Below are 19,569 nucleotides of genomic sequence, written 5' to 3'. Positions count from 1 at the left end.
AGAGCAGTTGAGCGGAATGGACAGTGGAAAGGAGGCTATAAGATGATGAACATCAACAAAAGCAAAACGAGGACAATGGAATGTAGTCGAATTAAATCAGGTGATGCTGAGGGAATTAGATCAGGAAAAGAGACACAGAAAGTGGTAGATGAGTTTTGCTGTTTGGGGAGCAAAATAACTGATGATGGTCGAAGTAGAGATGATATCAAATGTAGACTGGCTATGGCAAGGAAAGCGTTTCTGAAGAAGATATACTTTTTGACATCGAGTATAGACTTAATTGACAGAAAGTCTTCTCTGAAAGTATTTGTATGGAGTATAGCCATGTATGGTAGTGAAACATGGACTGTAAGCAGCTTAGACAAGAAGAGAATAGAGGCTTACGAAATATGGTGCTACAGAAGAATGCTGAAGATTGGATGGGTAGATCGTGTAACTAATGAGGAAAGTTTTTTTTTTTTTCATCAGTCTTCTGACTGGTTTGATGCGGCCCGCCACGAATTCCTCCCCTGTGCTAACCTCTTCATCTCAGAGTACCACTTTCAACCTACATCCTCAGTTATTTGGTGGATGTATTCCAATCTCTGTCTTCCTCTACAGTTTTTGCCCTCTACAGCTCCTTCTAGTACCATGGAAGTCATTCCCTGATGTCTTAAGAGATGTCCTATCATCCTATCCCTTCTCCTTATCAGTGTTTTCCATATATTCCTATCCTCTCCGATTCTACGCAGAACCTCCTCATTCCTTACTTTATCATTCCATCTAATTTTCAACATTCATCTGTAGCACCACATCTCAAATGCTTCTATTCTCTTCTGTTCCGGTTTTCCCACAGTCCATATTTCACTACCATATAATGCTGTTCTCCAGACATACATCCTTAGAAATTTCTTCCTCAAATTAAGGCCGATATTTAATATTAGTAGACATCTATTGGCCAGGAATGCTTTTTTTGCCATTGCTAGTCTGCTTTTGATGTCCTCCTTGCTCCGACCGTCATTGGTTATTTTATTGCCTAGATAACAGAAATCTGTAACTTCATCTACTTCGTGACCATCAATCCTGATGTTAAGTTTCTCACTGTTCTCATTTCTACTACTTCTCATTACCATCGTATTTCTTTGATTTACTCTCAATCCATACTCTGTACTCATTAGACTGTTCATTCCTTTCAGCAGATAATGTAATTCTTCTTCACTTTCACTCAGGATAGTAATGTCATCATCGAATCGTATCGTTTATGTCCTTTCACCTTGAAATGGAAAAGAAATGGGCGTATGGCATCGTTGGCCGGGAGACCTCTAGTCGGGGAAGTTCGGCCGCCACATTTGGCGGCTTGCGCGCCGGTGATGATGAAATGACGTTGAGAACAATAGAACACCCAGTCCCCGAACGGACAAAACCTCCAACCCAGCCGGGAATCGAATCCGGGCCCACTTGCATGGGAGGCGAGCACGTTACCACCCAGCTAAGCAGGCGGACCTTTCACCTTGAGTTTTAATTCCACTCCTGAACTTATCTTTTATTTCACCCAGCCTTTTCCAAGTACACTTCCTCCTCGTGTGAGTCTTGAACAGAGTATTTACTATCTGAAACTTGTTACGGAACTCAATTAGTCTTTCTCCTCTCTTATTCCTTGTCCCAATACCATATTCTCCTGTAACCTTTTCTTCTACTCCTTCCCCTTCAACTGCATTCCAGTCCCCCATGACTATTAGATTTTCATCCCCCTTTGCATACTGCATCACCCTTTCAATAACCTCATACACTTTCTCTATCTCTTCATCTTCAGCTTGCGACTCGGTATGTATAGCTGAACTATCGTTGTCGGTGTTGGTCTGCTGTCGATTCTGATTAGAACAACCCGGTCACTGAACTGTTCGCAGTAACACACCCTCTGCCCTACCTTCCTATTCATAACGAATCCTACACCTGTTACACCATTTTCTGCTGCTGTTGATATTACCCGATACTCATCTGACCAGAAATCCTTGTCTTCCTTCCACTTCACTTCACTGACCCCTACTATTTCTAGATTGAGCCTTTGCATTTCCCTTTTCAGATTTTCCAGTTTCCCTACCAAGTTCAAGCTTCTGACATTCCACGCCCAGACTCGTAGAACGTTATCCTTTCGTTGATTATTCAATCTTTTTCTCATGGTAACCTCCCCATTGGCAGTCCCCTCCCGGAGATCCGAATGGGGACTATTCCGGAATCTTTTGCCAATGGAGAGATCATCATGACACTTCTTCAATTACAGACCACATGTCCTGTGGATACACGTTACGTGTCTTTAATGCATTGGTTTCCATTGCCTTCTGCATCCTCATGCAGTTGATCATTGCTGATTGTTCCGCCTTTAGGGGCAGTTTCCCAGCTTTAGGACAAGAAAGTGCCCTGAACCTCTATCCGCTCCTCCGCCCTCTTTGACAAGGCCGTTGGCAGAAAGAGGCTGACTTCTTATGCCGGAAGTCTTCTGTCCCAGTGCTGATTATTAATTAAAATTTAAGCAGTGGCGGGATTCGAACCCGGGACCGAAGACGTTTGGATTATGAATCAAATACGCTACCCCTATTTTTTTCTTTTTCTTTTTTTTTTTAAATCTCATTTTGTTCGTTGCATCTGCTCGCGGCGAACGTCGTAAGACATTCGTTTAAGTTCGTTGTTGATCCATTAACTCAGTTTTTTATTACAGAGGGTAACTAAACCCTCTGACCGAACACGCTGAGCTACCGTGCCGCCATCCCTTAGAGGAGGTACTGATTACAATTGGGGAGAAGAGGAATTTGTGGCACAACGTGACTAGAAGAAGGGATCGATTGATAGGACACGTTCTGAGGCATCAAGGAATTATCAATTTAGTATTGGAGGGGAGCGCGGAGGGTAAAAATCCCAGAGGGAGACCAAAGCATGAATACATTAACAGATTCGGAAGGATGTTGTTTGCAGTAGTTACTCACAAGGGAACCTCCCCATCGCGCCCCCCTCAGATTTAGTTATAAGTTGGCACAGTGGATAGGCCTTGAAAAACTGAACACAGATCAATCGAGAAAACAGGAAGAAGTTGTATGGAACTATGAAAAAAATAAGCAAAATATACTAACTGAGTAGTCCATGCGCAAGATAGGCAACATCACGGGAGATTGTACTGTCAGGAGCGCCGTGGTCCCGTGGTTAGCGCGAGCAGCTGCAGAACGAGAGGCCCGGTGTTCAAGTCTTCCCTCAACTGGAAAGTTTAATTTTTTATTTTCAGACAATTATTATCTGTCCGTCCGTCCGTCCGTCTGATACGAGGTAACTGCGCCGTAGTATGGGGACGCTACACCTAAACGGAAATATTTGAAAATGTTAAAAACATATGTTTTGACCGAGCACAGGGGAAACTGTGCGACTGTGAAACTGTTGCATTCATTTTTTGCAGTTTATGTGACAAACTCTTATGTTTTCATCACTTTTTTGGGAGTGATTGTCAGATCCACAAGAAAACCTAAATCGGGTAGGGTAGAAGAATCTTTTTACCCATTCGCCAAGTGTACAAGTTAGGTGGGTCGACAACATATTCCTGTCATGTGACGCACATGCCGTCACCAGTGTTGTAAAGAATATATCAGACGTGTTTTCCTGTGGAGGAATCGGTTGACCTATGACCTTGCGATCAAATGTTTTCGGTTCCCATTGGAGAGGCACGTCCTTTCGTCTACTAATCGCACGGTTTTGCGGTGCGGTCACAAAACACAGACACTAAACTTATTACAGTGAACAGACGTCAATGAACGAACGGACAGTTCATAACTTTGCGAAAATAACGAAAATAAACTTTTCACTCGAGGGAAGACTTGAACCAAGGACCTCTGGTTCCGCGGCTGCTCACGCTAACCACGGGCCACGGCGCTCCTGACCTTACACTTTCCTTGATGTTGCCTATCTTGCGCATGGACTACTCAGTTTGTATATTTTGCTTATTTTTTTCATAGTTCCACACAACTTCTTCCTGTTTTCTCGATTGATCTGTGTTCAGTTTTTCAAGGCATATCCACTGTGCCAACTTATAACTAAATCTGAGGGGGGTACGATGGGGAGGTTCCCTAGTCAGAGATGAAGATGCTTGAACAGGATAGAGTAGCATGGAGAGCTGCAGCAAACCAATCTCTGGACTGAAGACCACAACAACAACAACAGCTTCGCATGACCATCTGTATGGTGTCCTGCACTGAGAGCTTATCATCAGCAAACCGAACGATATAAACGTGAATTTGATCGGCAAGTTAACACATCCCTTGATGTTTAAGAAACGTAGTTTCGGCGTGGCAAAATGGTTCGCGTAAAACGCGGTGAGCACTATGTTGTGTTTCCTAACCCCGTCGGCTTTCATTTGTTCCCAAGAGAATTTGTCGCCGAATTTGAATTTTGTTTGCTTTTTATCTCTCCTTCTGCCTCTCTCTGATGTGTGTGTGTGTGTGTGTGTGTGTGTGTGTGTGTGTGTGTGTGTGTGTGTGTGTGTATGTATGTGAGTGTGTGTGTGTGTGTGTGTGTGTGTGTGTGTGTGTGTGTGTGTGTGTGTCTGTGTAAGCTCCTTTAGCTTTTTGTGTTGCCTTTCTGTAAAGTTCCTTTAACGTGTTAAATAATGTCGTTTACAGAGTGCAGTGTTTTCCTTGAAAACTTGTTTTCCTTCTGCTACCGCCTTCCGTATGTGGAAGTTCTATTCTGTTGGCAGTTTGTGATATATGATGATGAGGTCCCATACTCCGATGAGCGTAGGGAACGACGCGGGAGACGCACACCGCCGACTAGACAAGGTCCTAGAGGAGGTGGTTTGCCATTGCCTTCCTCCGACCATAATGGGGATGAATGATGAGGAAGAAGACACAACAACACCCAGTCATCTCGAGGCAGGGAAAATCCCTGACCCCGTCGGGAATCGAAACCGGGACCCCGTGCGTGGGTTGCGAGAACGCTAAGTTTGTGGCATAGGCTATAGCTGGATTTCAGTATTTTTGCAAACAGGTGGAACCTATGTCCTATAATTTAACTGCAAACACGGAAGGAAAGACAATAGCTGTGTTTACTGTGGTTTCCAGCGAGGAAGATTCTGATATTATTCACTCCTACTCTTTTTCGACGTGAGTCCGCCAAAACGGCCACTTCGGCCAACCCGAGTCCGTATATTTTATTTCGGCGATCCGAAACCTAACAGTTTTGTTCCAGATGGTGCGGCGTCGAGTTTTTGGAAGATTTATCATCATCATTCTTATCTGATGCCTCCCCTTTTTGGGGAAGTGTGTTGAGGAGTTTGTAGCCATTTGGGTTTTACTCCAAGCGTTTGTTTGTGTGTATGATTTTTTTCTATGATTTTTGGATGTCTGTGTAACGTGATGAATGTTCTGTGTGTGTGTCTGGTACTTGCCTGAGGTTGGCGAGGTGAGTGATTTTGGGGGGAGGGTACAAGATTCGTATTTAGAGATAGGTATTTTCCTTTCGACTTAGTCGTCGAAGATCGTCATTGGGCGTTTGTGCTTGTCGCAGGACATGTCATACCGACCCAGGGAGCGTATGAGATCGTTTCCAGATCTGGAAGAGCTCTCATAGTAGACCCTTGCCAGTTCTTGGAAACGCCCTTTCGGGAAGGGGATTTCAGCTGCGGCGTGCAAATCGTCAGTGGGGAATCCCAGAGGCAGATGCAGTGCCTACTGAGGGCGCGGTTCTGAAGCCTCTGGAGTTTGTCGGTATGCTGCTTCGCTGCATACCCTCAGACGGGGCATGCGTACTCCATTACCGGCCGTATAAGTGCCTCCTGATACACATTCACTCCTACAGAGCAGGGAAGGGAGCTGGTTGTGTTGAGTATTGGGTATAGGATGTACATTCTGGCTCAGACCTTTCTGTAGATCTCGTCTATAGGGGGCTTCCACGTCAGATGAGAGTCCAAGGTTACGCCACGATACTTGGCAGTTCTGCGCCAGGGGAGTTGGGTTCCGTTTAGATGAAGGTGGGAGAGGGAGAGGGAGAGGTCCGCCCCTTCCGAGCCTTCGGGTGATCAGCATAGCCTGTGTCTTCTCAGAGTTGGTGGTGGTGCGCCAGCGACGGGCCCAGGTTTCTGTCTTATCTAAAACGCTTTCTAGCTTATGGATGACCAGGTCCTTGTTCGCATTATGTGTGTGTCGTCTGCATTCTGTGCGGTGTGCTGTGTGCAACAGGGGGGCCGTTGGCGCGCAGTGCGCAGGCTGTACAAACAGGTCCCCGAACCGATCCCTGCGGCATCCCAGCACAGATACGCCTTTTGGTGGAGGTGGTTGTTTCTACTTTAACAGAGAAAGTTCTGTCCGTGATATAGCTTTTGATTTGCTTAACTATGCTCCTGGGGAACCTTTGTGTATATAACTTGTGGAGTAACCATCTATGCCATAATGAGTAAAAGGCTTTGGCTACGACTAGTAGCACTATCCCGCAGTAGCCTCTGTGGTTGCTGAGAGTTGGTAAGAGGCTAATCGGCCTGTTATGCTGCGGGAATAGAGGGTCTTTCCTTGGTTTGTGCATCGCGACCACTTCCGCGTGTTTCCAGCAAGCTGGTAACTCACAGGAACGAGTAATCTCGTTGAAGACGTTCGCGAGGTGTGAGGTTTTTAACTGACTCACTGGTAACACTGTCGTGTCCTGGCGCCTTTTTTGTTGGAAGGGACTGAATTACTTTTGCCACATCTTCGGGGACGAAAAGTGAGAGTTCGCCTTCTGGGTGTTCCTCAGCATTGAGGAAGACAGGCAGTTGACGGTGAACTATTTCTTCATGCTCATCTTCTTGGTCTTCTGCTGCCTGCAGTTGCTCTTCGAAAGCATCGGTGAGAGCGTTGGCCTTTCCAGCATGGCTGTAGACCGACCCCCGCTCGCCGTCCAGGTAGCTAGCCAAAGTGTGTGATCTTCTATTTTTAGGGCTGAAAGGCGGCTTTGCCATTGCTGGTTTCTGTGCTCATTGAGAGCTGCCTTCAGCTCTCTCTGTAGACGACTCAGCAGCCTCCTGGTGGCCTGACCTCTGGTGACCTTCCACTCTTTTGCTACTCTATTTTTGTGTCGAATTTTAGCTAGCAAATGCCCCGGGAGTTGTATTTGTGGGGACGGCCCGTCCCTTTGTGGGGAGGGGGGGGGGGAGGAGGGAGTGGCCTCTTCCGCTGCCTGCAAGATGGTGCCTATTAGGTCTAGTAGCGCTGGTTCTACGGTTTCAGCAATAGGTGGCGGAGCGATATCCGAGGTGACAGTTTCTCTTAATTGCTCACAGTCTGTACATTTATAGGACGACTAGTACCGCGGGAGTGCTATCCATTCTCCCGCATCGACCGCGAAGATGACAAGATCGTGGTCGGAGATCATGCTGTTGACTGTCCTCGCAGCCACAAACCCCGTGATCCTCCTAGTGAGAGCTATGTCTAATACGTCGGGGTATAGTTCCAGTCTTGGTGCTTCGCATTGAAGTCACCTCCGATTAGGAGTTTACCTTCAATTTGGCCTAAAGCTGCTATATCTCCTTAATCGATCTTATCATTTGGTGGTAGGTAGATTGCGACTACTGTTAGGGGTCCGATGGCAGTGGTTACTTCTACTGCCACTGCTTCGATTTTATTGGTAGGTGGTATGTATACGTGAGGGTGGGAATCTCTCTTCTTATGTATATGTCCGCTCCTCCGCTTTGGGTCGGCCTACCTACACGATAACTACTGTAATTCGGAACAGTCACTTTGATTCCCGGCTCGAAGCGGGTTTCTGCCATCATGCGTATGACGATTGAGAACTCGTTCATGAATTCCATGAATTTGACCACTTGGTTAACAATGCCATCTGCGTTAAAGGCGCTCATTGTCGGGACTTGTATATTTGGTCGTCTATCCATGATGGGGTTTTGCTGCTACTGATAAGGTCGCAGAGGGAAGTGACTGCTGGACTGATGCCTAACGCCGGCCGCTGTGGCCGAGCGATTCTAGGCGCTACAGTCTGAAACCGCGGGACTGCTACGGTCTCAGGTTCGAATCCTGTCTCGGGCATTGATGTGTGTGATGTCCTTAGGTTAGTTAAGTTTAAGAAGTTCTAAGTTCTAGGGGACTGATGACCTCAGAAGTTAAGTCCCATAGTGCTCAGAGCCGTTTGTACCATTTGAACTGATGCCTGAAGGGAAACGAGGATCTGCGTGCTCTGCTTCTGGGCTTCCCTGAATTCCTTCATCATCTCCATGACGAGGTTCATAGCCTGGACAATAACGCCTAATAGCTGATCTGAGGGGGAGGGGGGAGGTAGGGGATTGGGGGACTGCTGAGGGAAGCTTGCACTCTCTATTGCAGCTTGTGTTTGTGTTCCCTAGAGCTTTCTCTGTTCTGGGGGACCTGGCCGTTATTGTTGTGTCTTCCCCAGTGTTGTTCTTGCGTCTGTGTATGGTGTTGTGGTGATAGGGCTACGTTTTCATAGCTTCTTGAAGGAGAAACCACTTCCGCATATGTTGCCCTTAGTGTGTCAGGTCCTGGTTTTACCCATGTCTTGTCCGTGCGTGTTGACGTGTTTTGTTTCTTTGTGTGTTTGGATGGGGTGGTGGTGTCTTGTTTGAGTGTGTGTGGTGGGTGGCCTTAGCGCCCTTACCCTGCTGTGTGTGTTTTTTGTGGACCTCGCGACCTTGGCAAACCTCTGTGTGCTTTTCGCCACACAGCACGCATCTTATTTGCGGTTCTGTGAGTTTGAGTGTACATTCTCTGGTGTCATGGGCTCGGCGCACTTTCTGCAGCGCACCGCCATTTTGTGGTTCAACCCCTGACACCTGAAGCACTGCACTGTACGGTTTTCGCGGCGCAGGGGCTCTGTAGTGACAAGGACGGAATTAACCACCTTGATCTCCCTTTTATTTTGGATGATATCAAGGAGAGTAATCTGATACAGTGGCCACTTGCTTTCTGCCCCAGGTTTGCCCATCTGTTGGACAGCTTTGACGATGTACCCCTGGGCGGTCAAGTCTGTTTTGATTGCCTGGGGGGGGGGGGGGGGGCAGCTATCTCGGAAGGTTGCTAATGTGCTAATGACTATGTTCTTGTTTCTAGTTATGGTTGTGGGAAACGTGTGGTGTCGTATGTTCTTGTCTGGTCCTTGATGCTGTTGTAATCCTCGATAGTGTTGAGTGTTATCTTTATCTTGTCTCCTCCAGATGGTTTAGCTTTAAAGTTGTTGCCTTTAATAGCTGTTTTTCTTCTATTGTAGAGTTTCTCATAGTTATGAGGAAACTCCACAACGATTGGAGGGAGATGGTGTGTATCATGCTTTTGTGTCGTTTGTTCGTGTAGTGTCTTTAGCTCATCGGCCAGTAGTGTCTCTGGCCTATCGGCCACCACCTGAAACCTGTACGGGTTGGATTCTACTCCCTGCGTGGTCGGAAGCTTCGGCTGGCGGAAGGTTTTTCCCGCTAACGCGAAACCATCAGAAACCTGCCCGATTACGCAGTTCCCTCCAGGGCGATGGTTTCCTGGTTCCCTCCCACCGCGAGGTGCTGTTGGTGGCGCAGGCTCCTCTGAGGGTGAGGGAGTGGTTGGGGTAGGGGTGGTGGACCTGTTCTTGCTTTTGGAGTGCTTGTCCTTGCTCTCTTTCTTTGCACGCCGCTGTTTGGAGGATGTGGATTTCTGTGGAGGGGATTTTAGGAAGTTGGATCGAGTGGAGGGTTGGGTCGAGTCGGTGGGTTTGGAGAGGATTTCGGTCGACTTATCATCATTCAGGGATTTGATGTAATTTTGGAGTTGGTTTAGGGAGTTGGCAAACAGGAGCGGACTTAGGAGAGGGGAAGGAGGGGTGAGATCGCAAGTATTGACTATGTATGATGATGTTTGCGTTTTCTGTATTTGCGTTTTGGAAGATTCGGAACGCCGACCTATACTGACTCCTCTATTCAGTAACTTGCGAGTGCCGCCCTATGACACACCGCCATTCCTAAAGATTCTGAGTTCTGACCTATCAAACGGCGTCCCGCCAAAAACTTTCCGTAACTTTGTCTTCTCAGTGTTCACGCCCGACGCCTGTGGAGGTGCCCCATGACTACTGCACAGCATTGCCATGTTATCGCTAGAGACACGCCATTTACGTGGGTAGTGTGTCATTATGAGGAACCTCTGTATTCATATTTAGCAACTGGTGAGGACAGGTTGAGTTCGCCAAACTCAGCACACAACTACAGGGTGACAATATAGAACAATATGAAAAAAAACGTAAATTAGTTACAAACTACGGCGTGCACACGCTTAATTCAACATGTAAACGTCATCACAGATATTCGGATTTAGGTTATAACATGTTCCATATGCCTGCCATCATTGGTGATGATGTGGTGCACACGAAATAGCGAAATTCTGCATGGCCCATTGAAGTGTCGGAACATCCGTGACCTCCTGAATGGATGTTTTCAACTCAGCAGCAGTTTTGGGGCTATTGATGTACACATTGTCTTTCATATAACCCCACAAAAAGGAGTCACACGAGTTCAGATCCGGAGAATATGGCGGCCAATCGAGGCCCGTGCCAGTGTCCTCTGGGTACTCCAGAGCCGGAATGCGGTCCCCAAAGTGCTCCTGCTGGACATCAAAGACTCTCCTGCTACGATGGGGTCTAGCTCCGTCCTGCATGAACCACATTTGTCGAAATCAGGGTCACTTTGGATAACGGAGATGAAATCATCCTCCAAAACCTTCACCTGCCATTGGGCAGTCACGTGCTGTCTAGGAATATCGCATCGATTATTCCGTGACTGGACATTGCACACCACACAATCCCCCGTTGAGGATGAAGAGACGTCTCATTCGCAAAATGCGGATTCTGAGTCCCCCAAACCCGCCAATTTTACCTATTGACGAACTCATCCAATTGAAAGTAGGCTAAACAGAACCATGCGCGTACTAATTCCCACCATGCCCCGCTGTCAATCGTGCAGTTTGAACGTCCTAACGCAAACCGTTCAGAAATTATGACAATTTTGTTTCATATAGTTCAGTAATTGTCACCCTGTTTATTATTTTCCGAGCGTGGCTAATATTGTAAAAAGACAAAGGCCGTCCTCTGACGCAGTGAATGCTGCAGCGGGCGGCCGCGCGCCGGAATCGGGTGGTTGCGCTTTACTGCTTTTTTGCGGATTCTTCGCAAATTATTGATTAATTAAACCTATTTTATTGATGGATTGAATGTGCTGGGTAAAACGCAGAATGAAACACCATGCTGGCTACGGCATGACGTGTTCTACCTACTTTTTGGTCTCACTTCCTATCATCCATTTCTTTTCATTTCACCATTGTTTCCTTCTGTTTGCTGTAACTTAGAAATCACATCAGCACTCACATTATCTACCAATTAAAGAAACTGTCCGAACCACTCCTAATTCATATGCCAATATTTCACACGTGAGAAGAATTTATATACATCATACTGTGTTAACTAAATTAACTTGAACTTACTCTTTACTTCTGCGTTTACTTCAGTGCCCAAGGATATTCTTTCGTCTGACTCACTTTTTCTTCACTATTTCACTCCAACCTATGAAAGTTTCCTCCTATGGACAAAACACACACACACACACACACACACACACACACACACACACATGGTCTGACATATTGGATACACGACTTTCTATTTCTATCACTGAAAAATATTCAAAATACATTACTTAACGTCAGTTACCACATAAACAAACCTCATCCACTGCACTACTGAGAGTAGCCAAACACTATACTACAACTGCACAAGAGACACGTCCTTGTAAAAGAGTTGTGATTATTTTTCAATCACCTTGTTTTCCAAATCTCGTTTTGTTTCCTTACCACAAAATCATCCTGTGGGAGGATGGAAACTGTATGCCTATATTCGAAGTCCAGAAATCAGTCATATTTCAATGTCCATCATGGTCGACATTCTTAGTTGGTGGTGATATATTTAAAATCTAATCTTGTGTCCTTCAGTAAACACATTATAAAGTGGTCTCTACGTAAAAGTCAAATCTCATTAATTCCCTTCAGTTACAGTTGCAGAAAAATCAATATATTATCAAAGTTTACGCGAAATAGTGGTGTTCTTCATCTTTTCGCGGCTCCAGTATCCTTTCTTATTCCCTGAAACAGCAGTAACACATCATACACCGGCGAATAACCTATAAAATCCTCAATAACAGCCATGTTCCTCTTACTTCTGACAAGCAAAACTAGTAATTCATCATAAACTTTGCTTACGTAGGTGCTGTCCTCATTTCAGGCACTTGCAGTCATCAATCCTAACTCACAATAACATATAGTATAAGTATAGGTCCTGTATAGCCCCATTTGACAGCTGACCAACTGTATCCACTAACCACGATTCGAGAAATCATCTCACAACACCCTCTACATGAAAAAGAATCATCAAACTCAAATAACTCAGTGGTGAGACAATCAACATAGCAACCAAAAGTCATAACATCATCGTCACTAAGAGGAAATCAATAAAACTACTAAATATCACCAAATATCACCAAGCCAATTAAGAGGAAATCAATAAACACCAAAAACTCACATCTCAACAGTATCTCGTAAATAACTCTTCGGTACCGCCACAGTCTGCGCAGAACCACTCATGATTCTTAAGGAAAACAACCTCACTGAAAAAGACTATCTCATCAGATCCTATTAAACAATCCTTCCATAAGTTCGCATTTTAGAAATCCTCACAACATGAATCTTGAAACTAATCCATCCCAGATATTTCTCAGTCATATAAACACTTTCATTAGAAACCCCAACTTCTGCAATATTCCAATCGTTCACCTAGACACACACTTACTTGCAGAACGACAAATTTTACATCACTTTCGCATCAAGCATACCGATAGTAAAAGGGTCACACTCTCACATACAGAAGAGAATAAGAATAGGAAACGGTACAAGTAATAAAATGCGAAATATATAATGTTTCAGTTAACTTACCTCATATTAGTTAAGCGCATGACACATACAGAAACATGTACCCCTGAGGTTTTTGTATAGAGATGGTTAATATCACAACACTACAAATTAAAAAGTAGCATGACAATATCACCCAGAGCAGAAAAATGCACGAAAATCTTAAATGCACCTAACAACGAATTCAGTTCACTCTTATGTATGTCAGATCTCTTCAGTGCTTCATACACACAAATTATCCGACCAAAGATACTAAGCAAAAATCATCTCCTGTATCTATTCGTCTTTTAATTACATATATTTAAGATCACACAAATAAAGTTACCATTTGGAGAATTATTTAACTACCCGAGAGAGCAGAATTACTGAAAAACTGTATGCACGGCCAGTACAATACTGCTCCAGAAAAATGTCACTCACTGGAAACCCAAAATCGTGGAAAACTGCACCGTGCTCATAACACACTGCATACGTACATTTGAAGGTAATCACAAAAGTAAAATATTTACGTTGGCCATGACTTTCTTATTTACACTTAATTTTACGTACTATCCAATACTACTTGTTCCTTGTATCTCTATCCGTGGCTTTATCACTGAAATATGACTCAAACTTTTTAGTTTGTGCTTCCGGTTTGTTTCTATTTCGACAGCATTAGGGTGCGAGATCCTCCATATCCTATACGGTCCACCAAAAAGCTTCAAAACTTTCTTTGTTAACACATTGCCTTTGTTAGACAGTTGCTGAGTGCGTACTAAAACTGTCTGCCAAGATGAAAATCTACGCCTCAGCTATTTGCACCCGTACATGGTCCTGCACTCCTCAGCTCTCTTCAAGTTTTCCAATGTCACCTCTGTGAATTTTTGCCGATGAAGTTACCGCCCCTGGCCATGGTACCATTTCCTTTATACAGTTATGTAGTCCTTGATTCTCCAGCAGTGAAGATAGATCTGACAGATCTCTCTCGTTGGCTTCGTATCTTAACACAGGAGAGATAGGGGCATGCATGGTCTGTAGGTATACATGGCCTAAGCCAGTGAACACACATCGTGTCGAGACCCATGAGAAAAACAGGTTGCGGCGAGCATGTCACATGAGTGACACTGCAGGTCTTAACGGGTGCCAGCAGCCGTCTCTGGTGGAGAGCAAGTAACTATTTCAGATTATTTTAATAATTCTGAACTGTGCGTTTAAATGTATGCAAGTTCTCGATAGCACACGACGAAGTTAAGAGCTTTCGTGAGTGCTCTTTCATTGACATCTTCAGTTCCCGTGGTTCCTGCACGGAGCCGAGCGTTCGCGAAGTATGGTGGACATGCAACTATTGTGACGCCACAAATTTGTTGCAAGGCCCGTATTTCCCATGGGCGCCACGTCGTGGCAGGTGACGTAAACAACATGGCGACTATCAAGTTCTAAGGCACAACACGTTTCTCTATTAAAAATTATGACCGGTGAAGAGTCTGCGCGGTGGTGCGGAGGGTTTATAGCTTTTTTATATCTTTCTGGAACAATTCGAAAACCGCCGCTTATAGCGAAAACATGTCGCAGTACGAAATGAAACTACTTTACATTCCCTACAAAAAAGTCCTGTTCGTTTCTTCTGTAGAACTAATAGTTTGCGCTATGCACGGATTAGAAAAACAGCAGATTATTGAAAATAATGTTTGTTTATTAAATAACGTTTTCTGTTCCAGTCACGATTTTCCTTTTATTTATGTTTCGCATGACGCGTTTCGAGAAATAATTCCTATATTCAAGTGCGTCTTTCGTGTGCTGTACCATTTAATCGTGATGTTTTCGATGTGAGATGTGCTGCGTTTTCTGTTGTCTTTACTGTAATATATAAAACCACGAGCAATATTTAATTAGTGATAGATCTTTATACACTGCCGGAAAAAAGATTAGCACACCTGGAAAGAAGACGTCGATTTTCTCCGATGGCGGCGTACGCCATCTAGGGGATGGTAGATGTAGTAGATAGTGGAAATGAAGTCCCATGCTTCTCGACAGAGCGTAGGGGAACGATGCGGGAGACTCGCACCGCCGTACTAAGCAAGGTCCTAAGAGGTGGTTTGCCGTTGCCTTCCTCCGACCGTAATGGGGATGAATGATGATGATGAAGACAACAACACTCAGTAATCACGAGGCAGATGAAAATCCCCGACCCCGCCGGGAATCGAACCCGCGACCCCGCGCTCGGATAGCGAGAACGCTACCGCGAGACCACGAGCGGCGGACGTAGGAGATACCCTCATGCTCATAAATTAAGGCTGATGCTACTACATGGTGAAACAACGCTCTGGTGGGCGGTATACGGGTTTAAATCAACTCGGGGTATGACCGTGCGGTGGACCTTACCGCTACCACTGGAACAGTTGTCTCCAGACATACAATCTACAGACGACTGAACAAGACATAGTTTATTCGGCTGGGGACCTGCAGGGTGCATTCCACTGATCCCTGGTCATAGGAGAGCCCATAAATCCTGGTGTCAAGAACACAGTACATGGTCATTGGAACAGTGCTCTCAAGTTATGTTCACGGACGATTCCAGGTACAGTCTGAACAGTGATTCTCGCCGGGTTTTCATCTGGCGTGAACCAGGAACCAGATACCAACCCCTTAATGTCATTGAAAGGGACCTGTATGGAGGTCGTGGTTTGTTGGTGTGGGGTGGGATTATGATTGGTGCACGTGCACCCCTGCATGTCTTTCACAGAGGAACTGTAACAGGTCAGATGTATCGGGCCGTCATTTTGCATCAGTATATCCACCTTTCAGGGGTGCTGTGGGTCCCACCTTCCTCCCAATGGATGATAATCCACGGCCCCACTGAGCTACCATCATGGAGGAGTACCTTGAAACAGAACATATCAGGCGAATGGAGTGGCCTGCCTGTTCTCCAGACCTAAACCCCATCGAGCACGTCTGGGATGCTCTCGGCCGACGAATCGCTGCACGTGTTCAAACCCCTTCGACACTTCAGGAGCTCTGACAGGCACTGACGCAAGAATGGGAGGCTATACCCCAGCAGCTGCTCGACCACCTGATCCTTTGGTGATCATATCCCATACTGATGTCGGGGTACATGCGCAGGAAACAGTGGCGTTTTGTAGCACATGTGTTTCGGGACGGTGTTCTCAACTTATCACCAATACCGTGGACTTACAGATCTGTGTCGTGTGTGTTCCCTATGTGCCTATGCTATTAGCGCCCATTTTGTGTAGTGCCACGTTGTGTGGCACCACATTCTGCAATTATCCTTAATTTATGAGAATGAGTGTAGTAGATGCTTTCAGTGTCGTCCGCCAACAGATAGCGTAGTGGCGTAGCTACCTGAGCACCATCTGTGTCTACCCTTCAACAGGGAATGCTCACAGCCAGAAGACTCAGTGCTGTGCAAACGTATGAAGCGAGCAGGCAACCGTGCCACAGGGACACATCCGTGCTTCCTACAGCCAAATGAGTTAGTTTGGAAGAGAACAAGTAGTGGCCTTCCGAGTGACGAGATGGTCCTTTCGGAGAATTGTCACCCAAGTTGGACGTGCTGCGTCAGTTGTGCAACGACGCTGGTATCAGCGCTCACGTGAACATTCTCTCACCCATACACAAGGCTCTGGTCGTCCACACAGCACACATGCCAACCAGGGTCGCCGTATTGTAAGGGCAACAGTGGCAGACTTTACAGTTACCATAGCACAGATAAGAGGCCTCGTGAGTCTATACGTGTCAACACGAACTGTTGTGAACTGGTTCTTAGCAGTGGTTCTATGGGCACGCATGCTAATAGTCCGTCTGCCACTCACGCCACAGCATCGAAGGGCATGAGTCGACTGGTGCCATCAGAGGATCACTTAGAAAACGAAAAGGGGCGCCGTGGTCGTTAGTGATGAAAGCAGATTCTGCATGCACTCAAGTGACGGTTGTTTGCGCGTACAATGTAGTCCTGGTGAGCGCTGTCTCGCAGAGAGCATTGGTCCAAGACACATTGGCTCCACTCTATGCCCTATGGTCTGGGGTACGACAAGCTACAACTCTCTTTCACTTTTGGTATTTTTGGAAGGGACGCTAACCAGCGCTCAGTACGTGCAGAATGTTGTTAGATCCGTTCTTTTACCGTTCTTGCAACAGTAAGGTGATGTGTTGTTCCAACACAATAATGCTCGCCCACACACTGCCGGTGAAACTCAACGTGCTCTGCAAGGCGTGCAGCAACTTCCCTGACCAGCACCATATCCGGACTTGTCTCCAATCGAGTACGTGTGGGATATGATGGGACGAGAAGTGGCTTATGCCACTCGTCAACCAACAACTCTTACAGAACTACGCGAACAAGTCCAGCACGCATAGCATAACGTGTCCAAAGACAGTATGCATCATCTGTACGATTGACTGGATGGCCACGTCAGCGCCTCCATTGCCGCCCGTGACCGGTACACCAGGTGCTGATATGGGTGTTACAGCATGGGTCGATATCTGGTGCCGCAGAACCGCTTGTGCTGCTGACCTGTAAACGTAATCATTTCGTGTACTCCATATGCACTGTTGCTACGATAAATCGGGAGTGTATCGGAAACCTCTCAAGAGACGTACTAATTTTTTTCCGGGTGTGTATATACACTCCTGGAAATGGAAAAAAGAACACATTGACACCGGTGTGTCAGACCCACCATACTTGCTCCGGACACTGCGAGAGGGCTGTACAAGCAATGATCACACGCACGGCACAGCGGACACACCAGGAACCGCGGTGTTGGCCGTCGAATGGCGCTAGCTGCGCAGCATTTGTGCGCCGCCGCCGGCAGTGTCAGCCAGTTTGCCGTGGCATACGGAGCTCCATCGCAGTCTTTAACACTGGTAGCATGCCGCGACAGCGTGGATGTGAACCGTATGTGCATTTGACGGACTTTGAGCGAGGGCGTATAGTGGGCATGCGGGAGGCCGGGTGGACGTACCGCCGAATTGCTCAACACGTGGGGCGTGAGGTCTCCACAGTACATCGATGTTGTCGCCAGTGGTCGGCGGAAGGTGCACGTGCCCGTCGACCTGGGACCGGACCGCAGCGACGCACGGATGCACGCCAAGACCGTAGGATCCTACGCAGTGCCGTAGGGGACCGCACCGCCACTTCCCAGCAAATTAGGGACACTGTTGCTCCTGGGGTATCGGCGAGGACCATTCGCAACCGTCTCCATGAAGCTGGGCTACGGTCCCGCACACCGTTAGGCCGTCTTCCGCTCACGGCCCAACATCGTGCAGCCCGCCTCCAGTGGTGTCGCGACAGGCGTGAATGGAGGGACGAATGGAGACGTGTCGTCTTCAGCGATGAGAGTCGCTTCTGCCTTGGTGCCAATGATGGTCGTATGCGTGTTTGGCGCCGTGCAGGTGAGCGCCACAATCAGGACTGCATACGACCGAGGCACACAGGGCAAACACCCGGCATCATGGTGTGGGGAGCGATCTCGTACACTGGCCGTACACCACTGGTGATCGTCGAGGGGACACTGAATAGTGCACGATACATCCAAACCGTCATCGAACCCATCGTTCTACCATTCCTAGACCAGCAAGGGAACTTGCTGTTCCAACAGGACAATGCACGTCCGCATGTATCCCGTGCCACCCAACGTGCTCTAGAAGGTGTAAGTCAACTACCCTGGCCAGCAAGATCTCCGGATCTGTCCCCCATTGAGCATGTTTGGGACTGGATGAAGCGTCGTCTCACGCGGTCTGCACGTCCAGCACGAACGCTGGTCCAACTGAGGCGCCAGGTGGAAATGGCATGGCAAGCCGTTCCACAGGACTACATCCAGCATCTCTACGATCGTCTCCATGGGAGAATAGCAGCCTGCATTGCTGCGAAAGGTGGATATACACTGTACTAGTGCCGACATTGTGCATGCTCTGTTGCCAGTGTCTATGTGCCTGTGGTTCTGTCAGTGTGATCATGTGATGTATCTGACCCCAGGAATGTGTCAATAAAGTTTCCCCTTCCTGGGACAATGAATTCACGGTGTTCTTATTTCAATTTCCAGGAGTGTAGTTAATGGCGAATTTGGAAAAACGTCCACTTATGGTTTTCTTCTGGCCCACCTAAGCAGGAACACACAAGCATTAAAAATGAGGCAAAGTTTTCTGTGCACAGAAAATTGTGTGTGATGTTTCAGTAAGACGTAAGACGTAACACCCGTTTTATTTCGTGAACGGTTACACACATCGAAACGCTGTTTTCGGCAAATGTTAGAGGATCGAAGACGCGCATTTTCTTTGGTTAATGTTTTTAGCGCTGGTATCAATTGAGATATTGAAACAAGTACGTTTTTTTAAATGGAACCATATACTTTTTGTAACTGCATTCGATAGCTCTTGGAAGACAATTACAGTGATACAGCGTTTGTTAATGTTAACGTCGAACCCCTTGGAAAAAATTCGTGAAATGTCCTAACATGCGAGAGCACAGTCCCCGGAATCGGTCGGCGGGGTCAGGGATTTTCTCTGCCTCGTGATGGCTGGGTGTTGTGTGCTGTCCTTAGGTTAGTTAGGTTTAAGTAGTTCTAAGTTCTAGGGGACTTATGACCACAGCAGTTGAGTCCCATAGTGCTCAGAGCCATTTGAACCCGGAATCGGCATTAGCGGT

Source organism: Schistocerca americana, chromosome 5 (assembly GCF_021461395.2).
Source record: "Schistocerca americana isolate TAMUIC-IGC-003095 chromosome 5, iqSchAmer2.1, whole genome shotgun sequence".
Lineage (NCBI taxonomy): Eukaryota > Metazoa > Arthropoda > Insecta > Orthoptera > Acrididae > Schistocerca > Schistocerca americana.
The sequence above is the reverse complement of the archived record's forward strand: the minus strand, read 5'-3'. Positions refer to the sequence as shown.